The sequence below is a fragment of the Pinus tabuliformis genome, chromosome 4_1, assembly GCF_031772625.1.
Source record: "Pinus tabuliformis cultivar Carrire ecotype Pingquan chromosome 4_1, CPIR1, whole genome shotgun sequence".
Lineage (NCBI taxonomy): Eukaryota > Viridiplantae > Streptophyta > Pinopsida > Pinales > Pinaceae > Pinus > Pinus tabuliformis.
In genome coordinates this window covers 674677672-674698099 of record NC_142303.1, presented here as the reverse complement: position 1 = coordinate 674698099, position 20428 = coordinate 674677672, and the positions used below count along the sequence as shown (strand labels likewise).

At 39.3% G+C, this 20428-nt stretch overlaps 1 pseudogene; it reads right to left on the bottom strand.

Moving 5' to 3' along the window:
* Positions 1–14707: 14707 nt before the first annotated feature.
* On the bottom strand, positions 14708–17526 carry LOC149177908 (FT-interacting protein 7-like; annotated as a pseudogene).
* Positions 17527–20428: the final 2902 nt, after the last annotated feature.

The following is a 20428-nucleotide window of genomic DNA, read 5'->3' as shown; positions in this document are numbered from 1 at the left end:
TTAGACATCAACCAGCTGGACAGTGAACCGGAGCTGGCGACTCCAAAGATCAATGTAGCCTTTGAACAATCCCCTTGGTACTCTGATATATGTTATGTATTGCAAAACCTGTGTGCTCCCCCAGGATTGTCCAGAACTAAATGTAGGTTCCTAAAAATGAAAGCTTCTAAATTCTATGTTATGGATGGAAATTTATTGTGGAAAAACCATGAAGGAATATTGCTAAACTGCCTAATTGAGGATGAAACTGACAATATCATAAAGGAATTTCATGCAGGTGACTGTGGTGGACACTTGTACTGGAAGTCCACTGTGGATAAAATACTAAGGGCTGGGTACTACTGTCCCACCATGTTCTCTGATGTCAAGAAATTCACCACCTCATGTCATAAATGTCAAGTGTTTGAGGGAAAGAGACAGTTGTTGCGACTTCCCTTAAGGCCTATTGCAACAGAGAGACCTTTTCAGCAATGGGGCTTGGATTTCATTGGAGAAATTCATCCCTCATCTTCAGGCCAACATAGATGGATCTTAACAGCCACAGACTACTTCACCAAGTGGATTGAAGCTGTTCCATGCAGACAAGCAAATGATTCCACTATCATTCAGTTTTTGGAGAACAACATATTGGCTAGATTTGGCTGTCCTGATAAAATAATAACAGACAATGCTGCTGCTTTTAGATCCAAGAAGATGGTGAATTTCTGCCATAAATTTTACATCACCTTGGGCCATTCTACTGCATACTATCCCCAAGGAAATGGCCTTGCTGAGTCATCAAATAAAAGTCTGGTAAACATCATAAAGAAAGTACTAGAAGAGAACAAAAAGAATTGGCATAAGAAGCTTGTGAATGCCCTGTGGGCAGATAGACTAACAACCAAAAGATCAATTGGGACCAGCCCATATGAGTTGGTTTATGGATTAGAGGCCAAATTTCCTTCATCACTAGGAGTGCCTGTTATGAAACTTCTTCAAGAAAGCCAAGTTGAACCAAATGATATGCAAAGAAGAATCAATCAAATCATATGTTTACAGCAAACTAGAGACCAAGTTTTCAGCTGAGTTCAAGTTCTACAAGAAAAATTAAAGAAGGCTTTTGATAGAAGAACTAAGGCAGAAGATTTCAACATTGGTGACAAAGTCCTCAAGTGGGATTCAAGAAGAGAGGATAAGGGAAAACATGGAAAATTTGATTCCCTTTGGAGAGGACCATTTGCTGTCCAAGCAGTACAAGGAAACAACACTTATTTCCTTAAGAGTCTTAATGAAACTGATTTGGATGAAGGTCCTGTGAATGGCAGGATGCTAAAGCACTATTTTCAATATCACCCATAAGTGCAGCCTGAGTTTTCCCTTGTTCATATCCAGATGTATATATTATTTTTTGTCAACATGTAAAAATGCAATTTCTCAAAGTTTTCCTAAACTGCCAGCAAAAGGTGAATAGAATCAGAGGTCTACCAACAAGAGAAGCACACAATTTTGGCATTTCAAAGCAGCAAACTTCAAGATTGGCAAGACCAGTCAAGGAGCAAGGCAATCTGACCTGCTGTTCTTGGTCTTTCAAATGAAACACCATCCCCATGTGGAGCCACTGTTAGCTACCTATACCAATAGGTTTCATATTTCATGATTGGCACTGAAAAGGTTCAAATATCCTCTGCTTTGATGATGCAAAGATCACATATTTCCATAAGAATACAATCTTTGCTTATAGCTTGGTATGGACTCAAATTTTGATGGATGGTCCAACAGTCTAATCTGGATCATGTCATGTTTTAAATTTTCAGTTGTAGAATAGAGAAAGAAGTCTGTCCAAACTGTTGAATCTTGGCAGACAAGTAGTTCAGGTAGAGAAGAAAATGCTCCCAACGGCTTAATCTGGGACCTTGGAAGAAATAAGGGTAGAAGTAGATAGAAAAACAAAAGAAAAATCCAAAGAAAATAAAAGGCAAGTAAGGGTCTGCAAGCCTAAGTGCACCCTCCAAGAAGAAACAAAAAATGCTAGGCAAAGTAGCTGGGTAAGTAGATGGGGTTGCAGAAGTGGTATTTATTTCAGATCTAACCTTGATGGTCAAGATGAGAAAAGAAAAACAAAGAAGCATTTCTAATTTCCCAATTATCCCTTTTCCCACTCATTACTAACATCCCCTCATCAATTGAATTGCTTAGAAAAACTTGAGGTTTGATGGTGGTTTTTATTCATTGAAAAGCCACATTTCTTGTCTAAAAATTCTTTTCATTTTGATCTACTCCCTAAACTAAGTAAGTTTCAAGTAAACTTAGTGATTTTCCCCCTCATTCACATTTTCCCCCATATTAACTCTAACTCTATTATGTAATTCCCCTATGTCACCCTTTCCCTAGTATTATTAACACCATGGTGTATAAACCCCCAAGCATTCTATAAATATCCTCCTTTTAGCATTATAGCTAAATATGTTTGTCTAAGGGAGACTTTAGTCCACCTGGGACTATGCTCAACCCTGTCAAGGGATTACTCTAACCCCTGGTTAGGAGCAATAACCTCTCCATAAGCCCAAACCTCACCTCTGCTAAAAACCCTCCATAAACCCTTTTTCACAAATTAACCCAAAAATCCTGAAAATACATTCAAAAACCCTTCACCCCAACGTTATCTGCCCAAAATATTAAAGTGAATATTTAATAGGCCAGCGGGCCCCCCTAACCTGCACGATCCGTCGGAGGACCGGCCAACCGTCCGATCCCCGCCGCCCAAGATCTAACGGTGGGCGGTCATTTGCACTCCCCGACCTGCCGACCTTTAGCGTCCAGGGAAAGTGGTTTTGGGCGCCGTACCCTGGACGCGTGTCAAACGCTAGGGTTGTTCGGAGCCCCCCTCCCCAATACCACTTATCAGCAAAGGCGGTGCGGGGAACCCACTTACCACCATCCCATTACCGCCTCCCCCTTGCGTCATGCTTGCGTCATCTTGACGTAGCACATTTCCCCGCCCCCACACCATGTGGCCCTCCACGTAACCCTGCCACCTTATCCACCCACCACCGTGTCCTGCCACCCTGGCCGACACCTCAGCAGCCACGTCACCTCCGTACCCGGGCCCCACCATGACATCATGCTGACGTCATCGGCGGAAAAGCGCCAATTGCGCGTTTTGTCCAAATTTGTCGTTATAAACGACCAAATTAGCCATTTGCGGTCATTTTCACGCACAAACGGCGTAGCCGTTGTCAACCAACTGCCGCGAAAATTCGTTTCCAGCCATCAAATTCAAGTTTCAGACCGCTACAAGTCAAGAATTTAGCTGCCTTAAGCCTTCACGGTCCAGCCCGCAGACTTTCAAGCTAGTTTGTCCAGGTATTCACCGTAAAGCTTACTTTTCACCCATGCATTCCTTTTCTCTGTAAAATTGCCATTAAAACACCTGTAGAAGTCCACATAAACTCTGCACCTACTACCTAAAACAAGCTAAGCTGACCTGTTGACCCCCAGAACCACAAATTCAGCATCAAAGCAGTCAATTCACGGGCCAGAAACTATAAAATTCTCCTCGAGGTGCTCTGCATTATTCCCTTTTGCCGAGTACAGGCCAGCTGCAATTTCTACCAAAGGAAACCTCATACACTCTGCAACTTAACTTTTGCAACTCACATCCCTGTGAATTTGCAACAAAATACAGAAACCAGCTTGCATTTCCCTCTGAGAAAAACACAAGAGACTTGGTCTACATTTGGCCTATTACTTGAGTTCTCAAAGAACTTTGCAAACCATTACCATCAACTTATTTCAAAATCAATTGTCACAATGGCTGCTTCTGCATCCTCATCCCTTAGTGTGGCTGCATTAAATCCGCCAAATAAAGAGCTGGAGGCCCGAGCATTTGCTGACAAAGACTATCTTATTGAAGACCTTGAGGGTAGCAGAGACTTCTTGCAGACCTTCACTCAACTAAGAGAGGATTATAAGGATGGTCATGGTACACATGGGATATGGGAGTCAAACCTACCATATTACTGTCTCCCAACTGTAAATGTCTTCCCTGAAATCATTCACCTATGTGCTGAAAACTATGATGTGCAGAACAGAGCTATTAGCACTCCATCTGGGAGGATCCTTTTTTACATTAATGCTGAGTCCATCAACAAAATGTTACATTTTGATCAGACAGAGTTGCTGATCCCGTTTTCCATGAATTATTTGCTGGAGACTGGTGTAAAGATGACTAGCGAGGAGATTCAAAAGGTCACCAGGACATTCATGAGACCTGAGTGCCAGCCTACAGGGCCACCTCCCTACCTGGATGTCCATTTCAATGATGTAGGCAGGCTTTTACTGGAAATGATTGCCTATGTGTTGGGATACAAAAATAGTGAGTATGTGGATAAAACAATGCTGGTATTGCTATCTGCTTACAGCCCACGCCAACCCCCTGCCCGCAAATATAACTTTGCTAAGTTCATAGCTAACAAGATTCATGATCAGTTGAGCAGAGTGGACAGACAGGGGGTCTTCAAGTACTCGGCCTATATTTACCACCTGTTCATGTACTATCATTCTGAAGCCTTCCCATGCTACATCAGAAGGCTGGATCACAAAGGGGAAAGAAGATTTGTCATCTTCTGCACCTCTGTCTATCACAAAGTCACAAATTCACCCTATACCTACTGTGAATTTGTTGACCAATTTGTATACCCAGTCTCTTGCCTGTTGATGAGGTCCCCTCCTCCCAGAATATCAAATGAGATCAAGAAAGCTCTGCAGCTTTCCAAAAAATATAAAATAGGTGACTGGTACCTATATGAGAACCATATTGTCATTAGGGTCTATGGTTGTGAGCTCTATCCATACATGCTCCCAAAATATGTGCCTATGAGGTTATTTGCCTTGGAGTATTACAGGCAGTTCATTCAGTCCGACCTCACCCATTTCCACAACGCCAAAAAGAAGGCCCACCTCAAGTTTAAACACCAGTTGAGCCCCTTCATCATGAACAAGAAAGAAGGGTGGGAAGATGCAGACCTAATCCTTAAGGATAAATACAAGCTGTCCTATAGTTTTCGGTGGGTCCATTATGACCCTGAAGGTTTCATCACTACTAGGAGAAACAAGTATAGGCTTATAGGCATTAAGCATTGCCAGTACCCACACATTGAAAAATATGCCAACCTGCAAGAATGGCAGATGGATACTTTAGTTGAAAATCTAACTGAGGAGGAGACAATGTTAAAGAATAGGAGGGAGCTTGAAAAGACTATTGACCTAGACTATGTGCAGCAGGTACCTTTCAGACCGCCTTATTCAGTGGGAGAAGGGACCTCGGCCACAAGGACTGCACCACAGGCACCATCTACATCAGCACCGGTGACAGACAAAGGCAAAGGCATAATGGGTGCAGAGGAGGAAGCAGTAAAGGAAATGTCTGCCCCTGTAACAGAGCAGCAGCCAGAACAGCAGCAAGGGCAAACTGTCCTACCACAAACTGGGCTGCCAGCAGCTCCAGCACTGCAAATTCCACCCCCACAAACTGAGCCAGTAACTGCCCCAATTTTGCAGACCCCAGCACATGAGGAAAGGGGTACAAAAAGAGATAGAGAAGAGTCCACTCCCCTTAGTGGATCCTCCCACCAGCCAGAAGCCAAAAGGCAAAGAGAAGACTCCCCAGAGGTAGAAGACATTACTGAAGATGTCTTGGACAGTGCAAGAAAAGACAGGGAGGGCAGTCAGCATACAGGTACAAGCTCCTTTCAGCAGGAGCAAACTTTACAGATCGGTTTGGAAGTGTCCTCCTCTTCCCAGCAGACCAAGAAGCCCAAGAGCACCAAGGCTTCTTTCAAAGAAATAAAGGCTCAGAATGAGATGCTGAGGGCTGAGGTCTACAAGCAATTTATAGATGCTACACCAGCCCAGCAAGAGAGATTAATGTCTGTATATGACATTAAAGAAGAAAAAATGATATTTAGTCATTTCAAGCCTACAAAACCTCAGCCTACATCAGCTGCAGATTTTGTGAAAACAAGGGTGGAGGTCTTGGCCAAGGACATCCATCCCATGGACCAAATAGAAATCCACAAGCAAGCTGGAGAAATGGTTTATGCAACCTTGGTGGAGAGGGCAACTATGGCCCATGAGCTGAAAGAATCCCTAAAGGATACCAACACACAGTTGGATTTTGAGAGAATGTCCTCTCTGGCCAAAGATAACAGAATAAAATCTTTGGAGGACATCATCATTGATCTTGGACATGATCCTAGTGATCCAAAGGGTGTGAAGGCCCTCATGAAGAAGAAATATGATGACCTGAATGCATTGAAGAAGAGGTTGAAGCTGCAGCCCACAGAGCACCCTCAAACAACAGAACTTCAAAAGAAAAAATAGGCTGAGGACCAACTAGACCTCCTAATGCAGTAAGACCAGAGGATCAGGGAATTGGAGAAAGAGATGGAAGGAGCACTACAAGACAAACAGGCAGAGTCCACTTCCCAAGCTCCTCCAACTACTTCAACAACAACAGCAACTTCAGGGGCAGCAGTGGCCCCCACAACAGAAGCAGCAGGAATAACAGCAGCTCCAGATGCCAGCCCAAGTGTAGAGGAATTGACCAAGGCCGTCAAAGCAATGGAGATCCAGGCAGATGAAATAAAGAAGGCCAAGGAGAAGTTGGCAGAACTGGATGCCAAATATGACAAGTCCAAAGTGACTGTGGCAGAACAGGGCAGAGAAATAAAGGCCCAAAAGGAAAAAATAAAGGCCTTAGAGAAAGAGTTGAATTTGGAGACTGCTATGGCCGACATAAAGAGAATCCTATGGGCCAAAATTGGCCAATCCATCAGACAGCAATGGAGGTCAATAAAAATAATGCATGAGCAGATGGATTTAATGGGCCAAGCTCAAACAGAAATTCAGAAGGCCAAGACAGTGCTAGGGAACAGTGCAGAACAAGCAAACAGAATGATAGATTTCCTAAACAGGCACGAGAAGGAGGAATTGGCAGCCATAGGCATTCCCAACAGAACAGAGGCTGTCCTCTCTGCCAAGAAGGCACTAACTCTCAGGAACTATATACAAACAGTGGAGAGGAAGTACTATGAGATGCAAGCAGATGTGGAGGAATACAAAGTTAAAATGGGAGTGCTGCAAGCAAAAGGCCTGCCCAGCTTACTTAGTGGTGCAGGAAAACTGATCTCTCCAGATCAAATGGCCAACAGGATGGCATCCACTATTGAAAATCAGATTATTGCATCTGGCAGTTCATCTGAACAAGCAGGGCCTCCCACAGGACAGAGCTTATATGACAAACTTGCAGGCCTGTTCTTCATTGAGAACGAAGTAAATCACCTGTTTGAAACCCCTCCCAATCTTTATAGACATACAGAGGCCGAGGAAACATTGATAAAGATGCGCAGACATCAAATGCCTAAGGAGGATTGGTGGCAATTTATGCTTCAGATTTTGCCACGATAGCTTCAGTCATTCGGCCACTGCCAGCTCCAGGTCACTACAAAACAAATAACATGACAAGTGTCAATAGTTGAAACAGCTAAAAGTGACTCATCACTCAGACAACGACAGCTATCCAAGTTTCAGACAGCGCATCTCCAGCCGACTCTAACAGCCATAAAGTCCAAATATCTTCTGACTATTTTGACAGCTGAGGCATTAAGGAATTACTCCAGCATTCACTCCTTCAGCTACTGAATTCCAGAGATTAGCATATCATAAATGAGATATTAACTCATTCGCTGATTTTTTGATGTAAATTTTATATATATACTCCCCTGAGTAACTCATAAGGGGTTGGTAATTTTCTCTATGAGGCAAATGTATTATACACTTTCTGAATTATCTAATACAAAGGGCTGGATGAGCTCAGTGATTTCCTGAAATACTTGATGTCTGGATGATGCTCCATGTGCTGATGTAGAACCCCTGTGCTGTCTGATTAAATAACAAGTTTTTTCCTTAATCTATGTTATTGTCTTTCTTATGTTTATCAAATCATACTCATCTTATACTAAACTAGCAGTAAAAAGAAAGAATAGTGCAGGACTTGTTTCACTACACCTTGTACTCAATTTTTACTACTGTAAATTTTTGTCTTCAGGATTACTATGCACATGAATTCTTAATTGCTCATGTAGCTATTAATTCTTTATGTATGAATATCACCTAGAAATTCTTAAATGTTCCCGGGTCAATATTATCACTGTCTTACTCCAAAATTTTATTGTAAGATTCTTAATTGCCTTGCATAAACTGGACACAACCCATGAAATCACTTTATGAAAGTTATTTCTCAGACACTAACCTTGCTCTGCAGCATCACTACAGCAAATCACTCAGCACCTCAAAATAACTAAAGGACCATTGACTCCATAGCCCAATGGACTAGAACACTTTGGAGAATGCATAAGCACCTTGACTGAAATTACCATCCAACCAAAACCTTAAACAAACCTGAATTTATAGCTAGCCTAAAAACACTATCAAAACAGAGACAAATCATAAAGAGAGAGCCCTCTCTGATTACAGTTTGGCTAGAAACTGTGGTCCAAAGATTGGTTAGTGGTTACCCCGGCCGTATTCCCTTAGAGTCAAAGGGAACAACCTGGGTGTTAACACCCCCAAAGTGGCTGACAAAGACACTTGAAAGCGTTCATCCTGATGAGGTTGGAAAGACAGGAACTAGAAATTCAAACCGGCAAAATGGAGGTGATGTAGATGACTCTGATTCACCTGTTGATATGAATGTTTCTTATGATTGTGAATTGGATTTTTCTACAGATTTTGAACCAGCTTCCTTCGAAGAAGCTGCTTCTCATGATGAATGGAAAGAAGTGATACAAAAGGAGTATGATTCCCTAATAAATAATGGCACTTGGAAGCTGGTTGATCCTCCATTAAGAACCAAACCAATTAGCTGTAAGTGGGTCTACAAAAACAAGTATAAAGTTGATGGCTCACTTGACAAGCACAAAGCTAGGCTTGTGGAAAAAGGTTTTGCACAGAAGGAAAGGGTCGATTATGAGGAGACTTTTGGCCCCATAGCAAAATGGGCCATCCTTTGGACACTCTTTTCCCTAGCAGCTTAGAACGGTTGGAAAGTCCACCAAATGGATGTAAAAACTGCTTTCTTGAATGGAGATCTAAAAGAGAATGTTTTTATGTCCCAGCCTAAAGGATTTGTTGTGAAAGGAGATGAACATAAAGTATGCAGCCTTGTGAAATCCTTATATGGCCTCAAACAATCACCGCGATCTTGGTATGAAAAACTAACTGAGCATCTTCTGAAACTCAATTTCAAACATTATGATCTTGATGATGCAACTTTATTTTTCAAGAAAGTTGGAAAAATAGTTGTATATGTTGTGGTATATGTAGATGATCTTTTGATGATAGGGAACAATGAAAGTTACATTGCATCCATAAAAAAGGAATTGGGGAAAGGTTTTGAAATGATTGATTTGGGCAAAAGAAGTACATTGGAGATCTGTTGAATAGGTTTGGCATGATAGAATGCAATCCTCTTACTACTCCAATGGAACAAAACTTGAAGCTCACATCCATTGAAGGAAAAGAATTTGAGGATGCAACAAAGTATAGACAGCTTGTAGGAAGTCTCAACTACTTAACTACTACCAGACCAGACGTTTCGTTTGCTTTTGGAATCCTCTCCAGGTTTATGCAAATGCCTTGTGAGGGACATTAGTTTGTTGTAAAAGGAGTTCTAAGGTAGTTGAAGGGAATTCAAGACTTTGGAATCAAGTATACATAGGTGGATGACTTCAACCTCATTGGATACTTTTATTCACACCTTGATGGAGACAAAGAAATTGGGGTATATACTTCAAGTTATGCTATGAGTCTTGGATCAGGAGCTATCTCCTGGAGATCACACAAACAATCAGTTCCAACATATTCCACAACAGAAGCAGAATATGTGGCAGCAGCTAAGGAAACAAAAGAAATTTTGTGGTTTAGAAAAATTCTTGAATATTTGTCAGTAAAACAAGTACAATCGACTCCAATCATGACTAAAAATACCTTGGCAATAAAGTTGGCCAAGAACCCAAAATTCCATGATCGAACGAAGCACATCAATACTAAATATCATCTGATTCAACATCATGTTGAGGCGAAAACAATCCATCTCCGCCATTGTTCCACTAACGAGAAAATTGTAGACATCTTCACCAAAGCGCTTGGAAGAGAAAAGATTGAAAGATTCAGAATGATGCTTGGACTCACCAACATCCCTTCAGATTAAGGGGGGAATGTTGACACCTAATCATCAGGATTGGGTGAATAACTGAAATTGATGTAAATGAATAATAGAGAATATGAATAGTCACCGAGAGATGAAATGAACAGTCTCTCCCTCATGTATATAATAAAGACCAACCTAAATGAATATCAACGAATTGTTTTTGAGGAGTTACTTCCTAGTCTAACAAATACAGTAGCATAGCTAAAATAAAATCCAACAATATATCCAGTATAAGTAGTTTATTATGATTATGATCTTGATATTTATACTTAAGTAACAGAGCCCATTACCTAAATTATATCGGAGTTCGTAGTTCATACTTGATAGATGGGATGATAGTATGGGTGCACTGACTGGTGCTTATAGGTTAATGGGTAGACCTGTAGTGGTGGTGGATCTACCTATGTTGTAGCATTTACAATAGGATCAAATTAGACACATCAAAAGTGTGGATCCATACTAGTACCAGGCTAGGTCTTGCGGTGAAAGCTCAAGTTAGGGCGGATATCCCTCTATGAAGAAAACACCGCTCAATGGGGGAAAGATTAATAATGAAATGGCATGAACCTCATGCGAACAAATACTATTCGAATTCGAGGACCACCTTCTAATTATGTCGGAAGGTGTGAAATTAATAAGTACTGGAACAACGAAGGTGTGAAATTAATAGGTATTGGAACAACTAAAATTACTTTAGCAAGAGATTTTGTCGGTATTGGAAACGGTTCAGAGAAATGGTGGGTTGTTTCCAAAGAAAATTTTATGGAAAATTATATTGAAGTTTAAAAACATTGACGAATCTCACTAGTCCTTGATATGCGAACTATAAAATGTTTATTTATGTATTTGTAAAATTATTCAAATTTATAATGATTTTATATATACTCTCTATATAATGTTGGCGATTTTTAAGGTAAAAAAAATTTATATTGTAAAATTCTAGTGAATCATTTTTATAAAAAATAGAAATTGGGGAATATTTTTTTAGATAAATAATGTAAACTCTTATTAGCCAATATTAACTCTTAATATTTTCCATAATTGGTTCATAGGTATAAGGTGTGAGGCATGGGTTTCCCATGTAAGAAGGCCCCAATGAAGAACCCAAAGGAGGGTTGAGTGTAGTTCCCAATAGGTGGACGGTGCGTTCCCAAACAAAAAATGAAAGGAAGGTCCCGAGGTAGAGATAATAGGCAAACAATCAAAAGGTTGTAGCTAGATACGGTTACGGTTAGGGAACTTCTTGCTTGATCGGACGAGGAGACGGACGGTGTAAGGTCCTCGGGCGCACACATGGTTGGGAGCCGGGCAAGCCGGATGGGTGCGCAGGCGAGTTGGGCTGCACGACGGGCACGAGGCGAGTTGGGTCACACGAGGGGCGTGCGGGCGAGTTGGGCAGCACAACGGGCGCACAGGCGAGTTGGGCCGCACGACGGGGGCGCGGGCGAGTTGAGCTGCACGACGGGTGAGAGTGGGCGCGTGGGTGAGTTGGGCTGCACGGTGCGGGCACGTAGCAAGTTAAGGCACACGGAGGTGCGACAAAAGGGTGAGTTACATGCGACGAAACATTACGACAGTTGCGACATAACTTGCGACGATAGGAGGAACGATGAAGAGTTTATACCTGATTTGAGCGTGGGCCAATACACTTGAGGCCGACTCATGATGATGTGCAGGCCGACTTGTAGTTGGGCGTTTGAAGGGTGTGTAAAGATATTTTTGGTGGTCGGCTGGGTAAGCCACCACCCAACTTACAAATACTATATATTATGGCATGCATTGGAGTATTGAACCATCATCGAATCAACTCATTTGAACAAGGAAACTTCACATAATAGGTGCAAGGCGAAGTGCACATTAGGAACAAGGGATGAGCGCATAACTCATGCGCTTGAGGTTGGACTTGTGCATGGGTTTGGCTCGCACTTGGAGAAAAGTCGAAGGTTGGGCAAGGTGTGTCGTGGGTTGATTGAAGTGCCGGTTTGTGTCAAGACTTGACGGGGGTGTCTTCGTGGCTCAGGTGAGCACCCTCCCACCGTGCAAGGTGTGCACAAAGGTGTGTAAAAGGCAGTTTGCCATGATTGTAAATTGGCTAAGTATAGACTTGGATTTTGCCAAGAATACTTGTAAAAAGCTTGTATTGTTGTAAGATTGGTTAATACATATATTATTGGGCAGACTCATTGTTCAGGGAGTTTCCCCTCCCTTTATACTGTGCAATTGTGTTCTTGTTGTTGTTGATAATGAATGAGTATGAGTGTTCATTGGTATAAAGGTTAACATAATAATACTTGGTTGTGAAACACAAACTAAGTAAGAGAAAGTGAATTAGGCGTAGTCCATGAACATTAGTATTGGTAAAAAGAAAGTGTTCTATGGTGCCGCACCTCGCTAAGAGCGGTTAACAGACTACCGCCGGCTTGGGGGCGTGACAGACGGGGTCCCACTACTTCAATACCTTTGAGCATCTCGTTGAACGATTCCTCCTTTATTTCAAAATCCCAATATTTCCACTCCATATTTAATAGTGGCTATCACACATGTTTTCCTAGATTGAATATCTTGAAATTATTTTCAAACTCAGCAGGGACTACCACTGCCTGCAAAGCTTGTTTAAAATATTATTGATGTATACCTTGAATATTTAAAATACGGTTGCTAGTTTGTATTTAACATTATGCGTGGAAATTTAGTAATATATATAGTTTACATTTAACCATTAAAGTTTACCGAGTTTACTGTTTTGAAATCTAAATCAATATCTAAAATACAAAGGTTAAATCCAAATTTATAATAAAAAAGTTAAAAGATAATGTATAAAAAAATGAAAAGATAATAAATTGTTTTAATTCTATTTTTTATTAATTTTAGTAATGATTTTGATTTCTCTTTTTCTTTAATTTTAATATTCAATTTAAATAAGATAAATGGTAAATTATATTCATATTAATTAAACGTATAAACATAAACACGAATAAATGGTAAATTATAAACATATTAAGCAAACATATAAACATAAACACGAATAAATGCTATCAAATTATGAGTAAACATTCCAAAATATACTCACATCATTAATTATGGACTATAAAATTGAATTAATTCTTGACTACGAAATTGAGTTCTGTAGAAGCCACGTAATTAAGCTAACCTAACGAAAAACTCAATGACTTAATTCAACTTAGACATCTTGTCGAGAGTAATCAGGAAGCATGGGAAACTTACGAGTTATTCTCCAAAGCAACACCGAACTGTCCATCAAATACTGAAGTTTGTAAGCAGTTGAGCACTTTTTGTTCCTTTAAAATGTGTAAAATCGTAACTTGCATAACCAGTAATGCCAAATACATGATTGTCACTTCATGAACTTGTGATGAATTTACTGCATATATTTTGGCTCTGAATCTTTCATAACGAGTAATGAAAAACAAATGATGGTCGACTTATAACTTGTTTTGAATTTACTGCATATGGTTGATAAGAGGCGAAATTCGACATGCTGTCCAGTGGCAGGATTGTGGGAAAAGACCAAAAGTATTATGTACATTGTAAGAGCTTGTGCACCTAACTTGCCATATATACTAAATGCCAGGGAAAGAGCTTCTTATGTTTTGAAACTTTAAAAATTTTAATCATTGGGATTGCGTGACTTATGTTTCACCAATATGTCATTTGACACTAGTTTGTTAATTTTTTTAATGAAGAGGTTAGTATTCATTGGATTATGGAATGGGTAAGAATTGCTTATTAGAAATAATCAATCTTACGTCGTAAGGCGTTCCTCTAAAAGAAGTCTCTCTCATGCTACATGTGTTGTTGTGAGACGTTGATTTTGATGTTAGACGATTCAAATAACCTCTACCAACGGATCGAAAAATACAGGAATTTTCAGTTACAATTCGGTAGGAGCATCTTCCTCTCATTTGGGAGCCTCACATTGGTTGTTTGTGGTGTCTTTCGAAACCGGTTGACCTAACCCTCACTTCAGTCTCTCATTCTGAGTGTTTGTGATGGGAGGGTTTCACTCTGCAACTCCATCTATAAACAATAAGCTCATCAATGCTCCAATGACCTCTTCTTCTTGGGATTACAGGCTATTTGCGACTACCTTGATTCCACATCCACTCAACGACTGATTCTTTTCTCCATCATTCATTCTCAGGTACAATTTTTGCATTAATAGGGTTTTCCTTTCAATGGTTAGAACCGGCAGTTTCCCAGGATTTTCCTTTATGCTTCACAGGCTTGGAGGCAGCTAGGGTTTATTTCCTTTACTAGGTAATTTTTCAAATAAACCCTCAATAATAGTCACATGGTTCCTACAAAATTCTCTTGATTAATAGTTCAAGTATATAAATTTTCGCTCTCAACTACTTATTTGTTGATTATAGGCACAAACTTACTATCGAGTTTACCAGAAACATGATGTATCAAGAACAGGGCACTGTGTTCCTAATACTAGTCACAATCTATGGTTAAATGAACAGTGTACAACATACATGAGATAATGAAACTTATAGCAATGAAAATGTTAGTAGAACAGGGATCTCTCCAAGTAAGAAAAGCTTGAATTCTCTCCCCCTGTGTATCAAAATCACCCAATACAGTTTGTATCCTTGCAGCCAAAATCCTTAATCGATCATATCTCATTGTAACAATTTTAGAAGCCTCAGAGATCTGTAATGGATCAAATTTGTCATCAAGTTCGTCATGATCAACGACATTTACATGGGAAATTCATTTATCCATGTGCAGTGGCATCCTAGGTCAAAACCTATAGGGCCATTCACCAATGAGAAAAATGTAGCAGACAACTGTTGGCACAATGAGTTCTGGGTACCAAACCAGGACAAGGAAGCGGAAATACACTAAAATTATTATAATGGGATTCCTCCACTGACATATATCATCAACCCATTTAGAAACAAATGCAACTCCATTGAGAACATTCATAATTCTGAACCACTTAGCCTTACTTCTCCTCTTGCTCCACATATTAGACTCTCTATCCAACATATATTTCACTAATTCCTGTCTTAAAGGTGGCTCAGCATGATCTTATCTCAATCCAACAATCTTCATTGTTGTGTTTCTTAACATGTCCTGCTGACTTAGGCTCAAGGGATGCAAATAATTCATCTTAGGAAGTAATGGTTGAGAGTAAATATGAACAACATCAAGCAAAGAAGAGCATGAAAAACACACTGAGAGTTCAATTTCTCCCTTTTTTTTCACACCAGAAAGTTGGAGAACCAACAATGGATAGGAATTTCTATAAAATTGATTGCTTTCCAGTGTTGAAATGTGAATCTACACTTTTCCAATGAGAAAATCTTTGAGTGACGAACAATTCTTATCTTAGTTGTTCATGTATATGTGCCAATTATCAAAGACCCCTAATGTTACAACAATGCATGGGTCATAAAATTCCCCTCTGTATTTCTCATTCTAGCTTGGGTCAAATCTATCAATAATTTTTCTCGTTCTAACGCATTTTTGCCCATAATTTGCTACACAATAGGCATCTGTTGTACCTCTTCCTCCTTTGGTTTTCATAATTAACATGTTTTTCACTCCCAAAATTCCCAATTCAAGCACACCTGTAGATGGTTTCCATAACTGTTTGGCAGTTGGCCTTAAATCACTACTTAAATGGGCAACCTCATCCATTACACGATATCCCCAATCAAAGCACAAGCATAGATGAATTATTCCATGATACTTAACATTTGGTTTTCCATTTGCTTTTTCTCCATTGAATCGCCTTGAGCTTACCATACGGTAATCTAGTCTCCTTTCAATTGGATTTTGTGAAACTCTGGTTTGGCCTATGTCCTCCACATCCTTGTTACCACCATTACTAGGTCGATCCTCAACCAATAACATAAGTTGTTCCTTAAATGGTTTAGTTGCAACAAAGATCAAATCTTCATTCCAAAATGGGATTGACAAGGTTCTAGAATTAAAAGTTCTAGTCCTCAAAACCTTTATACCCAACCGCACCCTCACTTTGAGCTTAGGAAAATTTATCTTTTCAGTAATCTCAAGTCTTGGGCTTCAATTAAATTGACCCTTAGATACCATAATTTGGGGATAAATATACTTTTGATCTTGTATTCCTAATACCTACTGTATCAGACTACCAAGCCTTTGGGAATGTTTCGTCTGCTTGTGTTCCCATCCAAATTGCAAGCATAATATCACCTTTGACTCTACCATCACCTTCCAACCTAAGCCATGAAGGTTCCAAAGGGCTATCTGGAGGAGCTCTTGTTGGAACCTCCAAGAGATGAAAGCAGACTCCCCCAAGGAAGTCATCCCATGAATTTCTTCCATCCCATACAAGAATCTCCATGGTAGGAGCTGATTGAAGTATGTCTTTGCTAAAGGCAAAGATATGCTCCCATTCAGGATATGCAGTGTTATGAAATTTTCGTGTTCGAACAATTTCACCTCCAACTCTCATTTTTACAAATAGATCACCTACATACCCTGTAACAATCCAAAGATTTCGGAACCAAAATTAAACTTACCAAACCATGAACTATTCCACGAGTGTTTTTGAGAATGGGAACTCACACATTATGGCTAGATTCTAAGTAACAAATGCATAGGGACAATAATTTAGTCAACTTTCTTAGCCCTATGGAGTCCTTACCATGCCACAATTCTTACCAACATAATGAACATCACTGCATCTCTAAATAATATCAAGCTAAGAAAATACCTATAATTTAACTATTTGGGAACAAGAGTTTGAATCATTCAGCATGAACGGTATTAACTAAGAATATTATTTTCTCCAAAAATAAACAATGAGAAACCCCCTAAGCTAGAAAATTCCATCCCTTATGTCATCTCCAGAAAATTTACCCATGTTCATAGATTTGAAATATTGTCTTAAAGTGACTAGTCTGGTGTCCTATGGAGATCAAAATTCATCGCTAATTTGGAAACTAACTACAGTATATTACAATTAACTTGAAAACTCCTTGCAACCTGAATTTAATTTTCTAAAGAATGCTAAATATCATCAATAGAGGAACCATCCTAGCATACAATATTTCTCTATGCATGGATGAATTTTTTTATTACGGTATAGTGTGAAAATAAATCTCAAAATAGAGCATTACCTATAGAATTTCTTGATGGAAGTGCTCTTCCCTTCACAATTCTTACAAAAAGACATGCCATTTCTTAACCAAATAATAAGTATGCCTCTCATTGTGGCCTGGATAAGAACTACCCAAATCCTTCATGAGATATTTTGTAGTCATGATTGAGGGCTAGGCCATGGTTGGTCTCTCCAAATGATGCATTGCTACTGTTGCTAGGCGATCCACTTTTTCTACTTCTTGGGGCTTCGTGGCTGTTTCAGTAGTCTTATCTCCTATAGGTGGAGGTGATTCAACTTGTGGTGCATTTTCTGGTGGAGCCTTCTAGGAACTTCTCTTTTCCCAAAAAATGACGACGTCTACCCATAGTTCTTTTCTTATCATTGCAAACCTCGATTTCGAGTTCCTCATGAATCATTGTTGATGTATCACTTATAGTAAACCCCAATTTCTCATTCCAAGTAGGATTCAGATCCTTATACTTTGTCTTTGTACGCTTCCGCTCTCACAAAAATCAACCTTCGAAAATGGACTTGCTGATCCCTCTCCATCCTTTGGCATGAGGTTCCTTACATCTCGCACCTCCACAATTACTTTTGTTGTCATCATTCTTATAGGACACACTTCCCTCTATGATAAAAACAGGGGGTTATACATTGACAGAGCAAGAGTTGCTAACAATTACTCTTCTATACCAATCTCAATTCTTCTTTAGTCCTATGCACCTATGCAAATTTTTCCTAGAAAATTATTAAATGAAGTCTGAAATAAACAATGGAAAGAATTCCCATAAAAAAAGTCCTACCAAAACTAAAATACACAAGTCTTCTCTTAGAAATCTCAAAAACACCCAAATTATCTTACAAGGGATAATCAATCCTAACAAACCAGATAACCTAAAATACTATGTATTAATAGTTCAAGTATATAAATTGTCACTTTCAACCACTTATTTGTTGATTGTAGGCACACTCCTGCTATCGAATGTACCAGAAACATGTTGTATCAATAATAGGGCAATATGTTCCTATTACTAGTCACAATCTATGGTTAAATGCACTAGGAAACCACCGTGAGAATAATCAGGCACTTATATCCTGATCCAGGATCGAAAATTATTGTCATGTGACCCATCAATATGCCAAATGAATAAATGTCACTAAGATGCTTCTCAATTCTCTTTAAGGGAATTTAATTCGTGGAGAAATTATTGCTTTCAAGCAAAATTTTCATATATTTATAACTAAATTCTATAGTATTTGACTCATCAGAATGGGACTCACAGGACCTCAATTGAGTTATATTTAACACACCCCTGTGACATCTAGAAACGTATCCTAGAGAGGATTGTTGAGCATGCTTTAAGGATGACACCAAGGATCCTAAAAATGATCTTCTGAGGCCTTTTAATGGATAAAGCAAAAGCTTCCTCACTTCACCTACACTCACCCACCATGAGTTTCTCTTATTTTGATCATGGTTGCAACTTGATCCTTCTTCTTTCTGGGCCTCTTTCACTTGCTCCTTGTTTTTCAACTTGTGAGAGGATCCTGAGTATTTGAATCTAGTCGGTCAGGACCGATGAAATAAAGGACACACAACCAAGGATGTTGACACCATTGATGATGAAGATTATCCAAAGGAGGAGCAAGAATGAGAAGATGAGATTTAAAAGCAATTTGTCACTAATTTTTAATTATGTGCCTAGAAATTTCCCATTTTCTACCTTGCTCTTCCTATTCTTCTTATACATACCAATCAGGAGTCGAGTGTTTTGAATGGGAATTCCGTTTTGTTCAGTGTATTATTTCCTGCGACTGACTATAAACACATTTAACACCGTCCAACCATAAATAATACATGTCAAAAATAAAAGCCAAGCAAATGCAAGTAGACTGTATATTCACATGTACAACCAGTCAAAGCAACCTCATGTCTTTGCAGATTGTTTACAAAGAAATTAAATGCAACTTAACATTGAATCTGGATTTTATTATCAAAATCATTCCATCATCATTATTCATCTACGATCTTCCTTACTTGTTTCCTTTGCAACATGATGTGGTGAAAATGAATAATAACTTTTAATAAAGATTTCAGGTATTAAGAAGAGATATCCTCCAGGAGCCTAGTGAATGCCTGCACAACCTCATTATTTATAATGATCTCGCGGTCCAGCGGAATCCCTCCTATATGTGTCCATGATAGCAACAAGTTGGTGAACATGTAGCAAGCTGGTGATTCTCGAATTAAACAAAGGATGGAAGAACAACATGACTTTGACATGTAAAACTTTGTTACCCTACCTCTTTTAGACTCATAAACGAGACCATGCATAACTGCATTTGAACATGTATCTAATAAGATGCTTTTAAGCTATTCATACAGAGCATCTTCTAGTGGCTATTAAGCATTACGAAAGAAATGCAAACTCATTCCACTCATTATCTAGCTATCAAATATTATGTAAGAGAACAAAACTCAAAAAACATATCTTAATTCATTTTTCCATTTTAGCATGGAATGAACAATGAGTTCACTTTCTACCATCTTTTTCACACCAGAATGCTAGAGAACCAACAATGGATAATAATTTATATAAACTCGATTTCTTTCCAGTGTTGAAATGTGAACCCACACTTTTCCAATGTGAACATCTTTGAGCGCTGAAGACTTCTTATCTGAGTTGTTCATGTAGATGTGCCAACTATCACAGACCCCTATGTTCAGAACAATGCATGCGCCATAAACTTCCCATGTGTATTGTTCATTCCATCTTGGGTCAAATCTATCAATAAATGTTCTTGTTCTATCCCATTTCTGCCCATACTTTACTACATAGTACACAAATGTTGTACCTCTTCCTCCTTTGGTTTTCATAGGTAACATGTTTTTGGCTCCCAAAATTCCCAATTCAAGCACAACTATATATGGTTTCCATAACTATTTAGCAGTTAGCCGTAAATCACTGCTTAAATGGGCGGCCTCATCGATTACATGATATCCCCCATCAAAGCACAAACGTAAATGAATTCTTCCATGGTACTTAACATCTCGCTCTCCA